The sequence below is a fragment of the Chiloscyllium plagiosum genome, chromosome 18 (assembly GCF_004010195.1).
Source record: "Chiloscyllium plagiosum isolate BGI_BamShark_2017 chromosome 18, ASM401019v2, whole genome shotgun sequence".
Lineage (NCBI taxonomy): Eukaryota > Metazoa > Chordata > Chondrichthyes > Orectolobiformes > Hemiscylliidae > Chiloscyllium > Chiloscyllium plagiosum.
In genome coordinates, this window is record NC_057727.1 from 11103425 (window position 1) to 11113047 (window position 9623).

General features: G+C 39.9%; 1 protein-coding gene across 2 annotated transcripts in view; it reads right to left on the reverse strand.

The window, feature by feature from the left end:
* LOC122558846 (transforming protein RhoA) overlaps positions 1-8312 on the reverse strand; it is a 32015-nt gene extending 23703 nt beyond the window's left edge. Inside the window, exon 1 of one of the 2 annotated variants that reach the window (XM_043707680.1) lies at positions 8306-8312. The gene's annotated coding sequence lies outside the window, so the exon portion shown is untranslated. Of the gene's footprint in view, positions 1-4026; positions 4039-8305 lie in introns of those variants that run through there. The other variant, XM_043707681.1, reaches the window with a different exon arrangement.
* Positions 8313-9623: the final 1311 nt, after the last annotated feature.

Here is a 9623-nt window from a genome sequence, read left to right on the forward strand (position 1 = left end):
TGAAGTACTGGTACTGTGCTGAAAGAAGATTCTATTACTTGATCCCATGGTATACATTTTAGGATAATGTAAACAGGGAAACAACGCTTAAATATGTGTAATTTGAATTGTTAACAACTTTACAACACAATTTCTCAAACACTAAAGATGTTTACTTTATACTGCCAGTATTGCTCATGGGGAGGTGGGAACATGGAGTAAATCAGATCAGCCAGAACCTTACAGAATAGGGGAGCAGACTCAATTGTCTACTTATGCCCTGAATTCATTTTATTTGGTAGGCCACAACACAAAAAGACAAAGACAATTCAAGTTACTAACACAAATGGTACAGGTCTACTCGAAAATATCAAATCCATAGAATGTTCCATTTTCTGGAGGTCTGACCTAGTTTCTAGAAAAAGTGAAAGTTTACAGGCAAATTCACCACTCAGACTGCCATGTCCACACTGCTGTTTCTATCCTGGATAAAGCTTAAGGGAATTAAGTTCTGCAATTTAGTTGTTTGTAGCAAATACTCTTACGAAAGCAAACTTTTTCCAAATTTAGGTGATGTAGCACTAAATTTGGCTCATATTGGATATTCAAATGCTCAACCAAGTTAAATATATGCATTTAGTCAATCCAATGTATAAAAAGTGCAGCTCTTGTATTAACATTTTGTTAGAAGCATGGTCTCATGCGCAAAGTTACCTAAAACATTAATCTTGCTGAGAGATTAGAAATGAAACATTGTACACCTACATTGCCTCTACTGTATTTCACAATCCGGATTAAATGGCTAAAAGTACTGTAATGGACTGACGTAACTAGCAATTTCCTCCACTTCATTTTACAAATAGGGAATTCGGTTCAAAGTTCAAACCATTTCCTGTTATGGCCTCACTTCAAGGCAATTAAGTGCTAAGCTCTGGAGTGCCTCTCAGCAGTACATTCAAAGTACTAAACAGCAAGACAGGGGACAGAAATATTCATAAGTACTGGTAAACATGTTCATATGCAAGAATCAAAGTTATGTAATAATTCAATTAAGTACACTCTGTTAAGGATGCTGTAAGATTTCATCCTGCATTATACTCATCTGACTCTGGAAGGCTTTGCTAGATTTAATTACATCCATGTGAAAAATGACAGAAATAGATATTTTTATCCTTGTCATCTGCCAGAAACTGCAAAGAGTGAAGATCAAGAAAACACCCCAATTTAAAGGGTGGCTATTTCACAATCATCACATGATTTAAAAACAAAATCTGGTACCCATGGGAAGTTGAAGTTGCACAAAACAGATTTACAATCAATTCCTCCATTAAAACTCAAAAAGGAAAAAGCTTCAAAAAGCTCTAGACTGAATTAACATTCAGCCGATCACCATATAGGATGCGGATATGATTGAGCTCAAACTTCTTTCCTGTAGAGGGAGGAGGAAATAAGAGGAGAAAGACAGACTTGTATTTAGATAGCATATTTCACAATTTTAGAAAACAACTGTTGTGACGTAGGCAATACAGCAAATTGCACATAGCCATTTCCCAGAAATAGCAATTAAACAAAAAGACCAGATAACTTGTTTTAAGCATCACAGAATCAGAGAGATGTACAGCATGGAAACAGACCCTTCGGTCCAACCCGTCCATGTCGGCCAGATATCCCAACCCAATCTAGTCCAACTTGCCAGCACCTGGCCCATATTCCTCCAAACCCTTCCTATTCATATACCCATCCAAGTGCCTTTTAAATGTTGCAATTGTACTAGCCTCCCCCGCTTCCTCTGGCAGCTCATTCCATACACGTACCACCCTCTGCGTGAAAAAGGGGTCTGGTCAGTTTTCAGTCACGGCTCTATGTTGGTTAACAGGTTAGAGCATGGTCAATCCTGTGGGTTAGAGGTTTGATCTTGGCCATGACAAAGCAAAGGTAAAAGAAATTAAATAAGATGATTCAAGAAAACAAAAGACCTACACTAAATTCACTAATACTTGTATCGTTTCCATCCCTTTGCCCGGTGGTGCTTTCCGTCATCTTGGCCCATGCTCTAATTATGTTCTGCAGTGACTCCATCTCTCTATCGTCACCTAAGATCTTTAAGATGCTCCTTACAACCCAATTCTTTGACCAAGCTTTTAGTCACCCATCCCAAGATCTCCTGTGGCTTGGCATCCATTTCTCTCCACTATGTGAGAGGAACTGCCTTTGGATATCTGCATCCACTGGAGGGCCTAAATTTAAAGTTGCTTTACAATATATTAAAAAAGTGTAAATAGAATAAACAGACTTGCATTAATATAGTATTTTTCACCACTGGCCATCTCAAAGTGATGTGATGTGATGTGATGTGAAGGTGCCGGTGTTGGACTGGGGTGGATAAAAATCAAAAATCACATGACACCAGGCTATAATCAAACAGGTTTATTTGAAACTGCAGGCCCTCAGGGGGCCCTGATCCTTCCTCAGCTGCCTCAGGAAGTAGTGGGGGCTCCAGCAGCTTGTGGTTTTAAATAAACCTGTTGGACTATAACCCAGTGCTGTGAGATTTTAAACCATCTCAAAGTGATTTACAGCTAATTACTTTCAAATTTAGCCACCATCATGTAAGAAACACAGTCACCAATTTACATAGAGCTAATTTCTACTTTTTAAAAAAGTGATAACAACCAAATTATCTGTTATTTGTTGTGTAAATTTCTGCTAGTCATTTATATAAAATGGCTTGGATGCGAATGTAGGAGGAATGGTTAGTAAATTGATGGATGACACCAAAATTGTGGTGAAGTGGTCAGTGAGGGTGGTTATCTCAGTACAACAGGACCTTGAATAGATGGGCTGAGGAGTGGCAGATGGAGCTTAAATTTAGCCAAGTGTGTGGTGTTGCATTTTAGTAAAGCAAATCAGGGCAGGACTTATACATTTAATGATAAAATGGCCTGGGGAGTGTTGCCAAACAAGAGACACTTGGTGTGCAGGTTCAATTCCTTGAAGTTAGGAGTTCTTGGTAGACAGGATAGCCAAGGTAGTGTTTGGTATGCTTGCCTTTATTGGTCAGTGCATTGTGTAGAGGAGTTGGGAAATCATGTGCCTGTACAGGACTTTGGTCAGGTCACTTTTGGAATACTGCATTCAATTCTGGTCTCCCTGCTATTGGAAGCATGTTGTGAAACATGAAAAAGATTCAAAAAAAATTTTAAAGCTCGTTGCCTGGTGGCATGGATGAGCTGGACCAAAAAAGGGTCTGTATCTGTGCTGCATACTGACTCTAGGACTCAGAAATTGAAAGCAAAACATTTTGCTTTCATTTGATAATACACCTGGACAGGGAATGAATTAACATGCATACGGTACAGTCACAAAACAAAACTAAAAAGGGTGTTTAGATATTGTGAATTATCAAGGACTAAAATCATAGGATTCCTACAGTGTGAAAACAGGCCATTTGGCCCAACAAGTCCACCCCAACCCACCAAAGAGTAATCCACCCAGACACATTCCCCTATCCTATTACTCTACATTTAACCCTAACTAATGCACCTAACCCACACATCCCTGAACACTATGGGTAATTTAGCATGGCCAATTCACCTAATCCAAACCTCAAACATTTTTGGATTGTGGGAGGAAACTGGAGGAGCAGAAGAAACCCATGCAGACATGGGGAGAATGTGCAAACTCCACACAGACAGACGCCAGAGGCTGGAATCAGACCCAGGTCCCTGGTGCTGAACCGCCATGCTGCCCCAAAAATAAAGGCTGGTGCTGTCAGGAAACACTCAAGCTTAAACCCAAGTTTGAACCAGGGACCTTTAAGATCTTCAATCTAATGTTCTCCCAACTAAGCTATTTCAGCTAGTGAACTAGAACTATAACTCAATGAAACCAGATGTTAGTGAATGAAATATGCATTTGAAAGTAAGTACAAACATCAACTACTGGGTTTTGCATACCAGTCTTACTTTTATATACTGACATAGGTCAAAACATAGTGTAATTGTGTTAGGTCATGAAAGTTAGCAATTTTAATTTGTTGACAGCCACAAACATGTCCCAACAGATATTTTGGCAGAATTTGTAGGAAGATCACAAAAAGAATTTGTACTATTGTATTTTGAATTGTTTTTGACCTCAGGCCAGAAGATTAGGGGAGGGGGTAGCATGAAGCATTCCTATTCAGTTCATCAAGCCTTGCTGGAAAAGTGTATCAACATATTTTGCAAGTGCAGAATTTAGCCTAGATGTGATGGGCTCCATAATTGAGTGCATAGCTGATATATACAGCTCAGATTCGCACACAATCTGCTTTTCTGGAATATCAGAAGAATACTGCTAAGCTGTCTTTCGAGAGATTTGAGGAAGTGGGGTGGAAGGGTGGAGAAATTACAAAAAAAAGTTGAGTTTTTTTTATTTTAAAGAGCAAATTATACTCCATTCTAAAAACGTCATACCGCTGCTCATGTCTCTGCTTGCAAGATTAGTATTTCACTGACAGATACTAGAAAAATTTAGTACAAGTGAACATTAAGTGGGTTTTTCTTTAAAAAAAATGGAGCCCACAGAACAGGAAACATGGCGTGCAGGGTGACTGAATTAGGCAGGATGCAAAACTTCAATTTCCTGATGCTGGGTTGAGCTGCAAAGATTAAGTCAGCAGCATGTTGGGCTTCATCCTGTTCTGTGGTGTGGTGGGGTCATACTTATAATATATTTGCATGTGATGAATACTCATTAAGTTTAAAAACTTTATCTCTAAGATAGGATGGAATTAAAGTCAGCACCACATAAGATCACATGACTTGGGGGCATGAAGCAGTGAAGTAGTGAGGTTCTGGCTTCCTGGGCTGATGAGGACAGTAAAGGATAAGAAAATGAGTGGCCTGAAGGGCAGGGTCAGTGTTGATCCTTCTCAGGGTACTAGTTGACATAATTCTTAACACAGGTTTGAGTTCACTATCATACTTTAAATCAACACAAATGAGTGCAATGTCAGACAGTCTTTTTGAAAATGCTTAGAAGGGAGGGTAGGCTTAGCCCCATCCCAGAATGGTGAAGAACACAATAACTAACATTAACATTTAAAAGAGTTTATTTCACAATAAAAATGTCCCTAAGTGCTCTGTACGCAGTGAATCAGCTACTCTCAACAAACAATGATGCACACATAATTAAAGTCAAACCTATACAATGTGAAATATTTACAAAGGAAATTTAAATTTGAAAAACACAAAAATACCTATGCATTTGTACTCTCAATAATTATTCTGAAAATAGCAATGTGAGTTAGACGAACATTTACTGCTTACGACGCAATGCCTTTCTATTTGACCAGGAGGCTCATTTATAGATTGCTCTTTGGGCGATTTTGACAGGTTGCTCCACTGATAAGCTTCTTGCACCACAGAAAGCATGCTGGAGATGCTTTCCCAGATCCAAACCTCCAACTCAGTACCGCCCTCTTGAATTATCCTACTTGTCCATCTTCTTTCCGACTTACCCGCTCCACCCTCATCTAACTAAACACATTCCCAGCTACCTTCTTCCCCTGTGTGTGGAGCCTGTACATTCTCCCAGCGTCTGTGTGGGTTTCCTCGCACAGTCCAAAAGATGTGCAGGTAGGTGAATTGGCCATACTAAATTGCTCGTTGTGTTCAGAGGTACGTCAGGTGCATTAGCCAGGAGTAAAATGAAGAATAGCAGGCAATGGGTTTGGGCAGGATAGTCTTTGGAGGGTTGGTGTGAACTTGTTGGGCCGAAGAGCCTGTTTCAACACTGTAGGGATTCTAATATTCTAAACCTAAATCCAGACGTCTCAGAGCTTATAAGTTCCAGAGCTTGAAAAACCTTTCCGATCGAAAAATGGGCAGAAACAAAAAAATATAACAGAGTCATAATGGCAAGTTATTTTCATTCATAAACAGGTCTATCAAAAGAGTTTTACCAAGAGCTTTATATATTCATCTTGAGCAGAATTTCAGTGACTGTGAAGTTCAAAACATTTAGAATCAACAGCAAGTTTAATTTGGGGCAACATTCTAAAAATTAGTCAGCCTTTCAAAAATTTTTCAGAAAAATGGTAATAGCCCACATGGCAGAATCTTAAAGTGTATGTAGTCCCACAGCTAAAGGAATTTTACATATTTCTGATATAACAGTAACATGCTACCGCACATTAACAATAACACCCTCTGTAATGGTTCAGAATTAAGTTTGAGCATTAACTCAAGTGATTATCACATTTGCACTGGGTGTAAATTAAATCCATTCACTTAGATGGATCCTATCTGCCAATGGAAGACATTATTCAATAGTATTAACAATACTTCGTTTGTTTAATAAGCTGAATGACCACTCATGACAAAAAAAGTCAACATTACTCAGTTAACTATACTTATGTTTAATGCATTTGCTATTGACGATCCAGCATAGTAGTCGTGAGAGGTTTTTTTAAAAAATGGTTTACAAGAAACATCTGCAGTTCTTTTGATGAGGTGGAAGCTGCTTAAATATGACTGTTTATATATTTCCACAGATGGCGTTTAGGACAAGATCAGAGAAAGTAACCATGAATTACAGATATCCACAATCTCAACTCTCCTTAATTTAAAAAAAGGACACTTTGCAATTGATCTGCTTTTAACTCTAAACATGGGGTTAGTAGGATTGTTTCCTAAAATCATATCTGGCTCCTTTCCCCTTTGCTCCTTCCTTTCCCACCCTAGCCCCCATGTTTATATTGGCTTTGTATAAACAGATATTAGTGCTTAAAACACATTGTAATATATTAAAGTGGATAATGCAAATTGTTAACAGACATTGAAATTAAGTACATGCATCAAACAAAAGTTAATAGGCCAATTAGATATTTGTCTCATTTCTGGATGAAAATCGACACATCCTCTGGCAGCTCATTCCATACACGTACCACCCTCTGTGAAAGAGTTGCCCCTTAGGTCTCTTTTATATCTTTCCCCTCTTACCCTAAACCTATACCCTCTAGTTCTGGACTCCCCGATCCCAGGGAAAAGACTTTGTCTATTTATCCTATCCATGCCTGTCATAAATTTTGTAAATCACTATAAGGTCACCTCTCAGCCTCCGATGCTCCAGGGAAGACAGCCCCAGCCTGTTCAGCCTCTCCCTATAGCTCAAATCATCCAATCCTGGCAACATCCTTGTAAGTCTTTTCTGAACCCTTTCAAGTTTGACAACATCCTTCTGATAGGAAGACCAGATTTGCACGCAATATTCCAACAGTGGCCTAACCAATGTCCTGTACAGCCGCAATATGACCTCCCAACTCCTGTACTCAATACTCTGACCAATAAAGGAAAGCACACCAAATGCTGCCTTCACTATCCTATCTACCTGCAACTCCACTTTCAAGGAACTATGAACCTGCACTCCAAGATCTCTTTGTTCAGCAACACTTCCTAGGACCTTGCCATTAAGTGTGTAAGTCCTGCTAAGATTTGCTTTGCGAAAATGCTGCACCTCACATTTATCTGAATTAAACACCATCTGCCACTTCTCAGCCCATTGGCCCATCTGGTCCAGATCCTGTTATAATCGGAGGTAACCCTGTTCACTACACGTCCAATTTTGGTGTCATCTGCAAACTTACTAATTGTACCTCTTATGCTCACGTCCAAATCATTTATGTAAATGATGAAAAGTAGAGGACCCAGTACCGATCCTTGTGGCACTCCACTGGTCACAGGCCTCCAGTCTGAAAAACAACCCTCCACCACCACCCTCTGTCTTCTACCTTTGAGCCAGTTCTGCATCCAAATGGCTAGTTCTCCCTGTATTCCATGAGATCTAACCTTGCTAGTCAGTCTCCTATGGGGAACCTTGTCGAACGCCTTACTGAAGTCCATATAGATCATATCTATTGCTCTGTCCTCATCAGTCCTCCTTGTTACATCCTCAAAAAACTCAATCAAGTTTGAGAGACATGATTCCCACGTACAAAGCCATGTTGACTATCCCTAATCAGTCCTTGCCGTTCCAAATACACGTACATCCTGTCCCTCAGGATTCCCTCCAACAACTTGCCCACCACTGACGTCAGACTCACCGGTCTACAGTTCCCTGGCTTGTCTTTACCGCCCTTCTTAAACAGTGGCACCACATTAGCCAACCTCCAGTCTTCCGGCACCTCACCTGTGACTATCGATGATACAAATATCTCAGCAAGAGGACCAGCAATCACTTCTCTAGCTTCCCACAGAGTTCTCGGGTGCACCTGATCAGGTCCTGGGGATTTATCCACCTTTACCCGTTTCAAGACATCCAGCACTTCCTCCTCTGTAATCTGGACACTTTGCAAGATGTCACCATCTATTTCCCCACAGTCTATCATATCCTTTTCCACAGTAAATACGGATGCAAAATATTCATTTAGTATCTCCCCCATTTTCTGTGGCTCCACACAAAGGCTGCCTTGCTGATCTTTGAGGGGCCCCTATTCTCTCCCTAGTCACCCTTTTGTCCTCAATATATTTGTAAAAACCTTTTGGATTCTCCTTAATTCTATTTGCCAAAGCTATCTCATGTCCCCTTTTTTCCCCTCTTAAGTATACTCCTACTTCCTTTATACTCTAAGGATTCACTCAATCTATCCTGTCTATACCTGACATATGCTTCCTTCTTTTTCTTAACCAAACTCACTTTCTTTAGTCATCCAGCATTCCCTATACCTACCAGCCTTCCCTTTCACCCTGACAGGAATACCCTTTCTTTGGATTCTTGTTCTCATTCCTGAAGGCTTCCCATTTTCCAGTCATCCCTTTACCTGCGAACATCTGCCTCCAATCAGCTTTCGAAAATCCTTGCCTAATGCCATCAAAATTGGCCTTTCTCCAATTTCGAACTTCAACTTTTAGATGGATGGAACATAAACCTTTTGGTTGGAGTTCAGTCTAAGTTGCTCCCCCTTGAAGTTGCTCCCCCTTTAAATATGGCTGTAGAACAAGTACAATTGTATGTACATAGAACATGGACTTCACAAGCTGAAAAAATACAAGCAGTCTTGGAGTCAGTCAATGAGCTATGTTAATATCTGCTGCATGTGACTTCTGCATTTAAAACAACCCCCACACCAAATTCATGAAGGTAAAAGGGGTAGATTTCCCATGTATAGGGTCTTGCAGAGAAACCCACCACCTCCAGAGAAAAAAGACAAATGCCAAAAAGTGTATCCAGACAGTTGAACAGGTGAGGAATTGGAATATGTACAGCATCAGTCCATACAGAGAACCATTCTATGCTGTTATGTACTCCAGTGAAATCCCAATTAATGCTGTTCATTAGCACAAATGTAACTGATGAACATTTAACAATTAAAGACAAAAAGAACTGCAGATGCTGGAATCCAAAAAGTTGACAGGCAGGAAGCTGGAAGAACACAGCAAGCCAGGCAGCATCAGGTGGTGGTGAAATTGACATTTCTGAAGGGTTACATCCAAAACATCGACTTCTCTAAGCCTATTATACATTTAAACAACTGGCATGTAATTTTAAAAGGTGGACAAAGAATTACAAATGAACTGCAATTCCCACATTGAACTAAAAATTATTCATTGATGATGAGTTGTTCTGAAAACTAAAACAAACTGATTTGGAGTTAAAACCCCCCC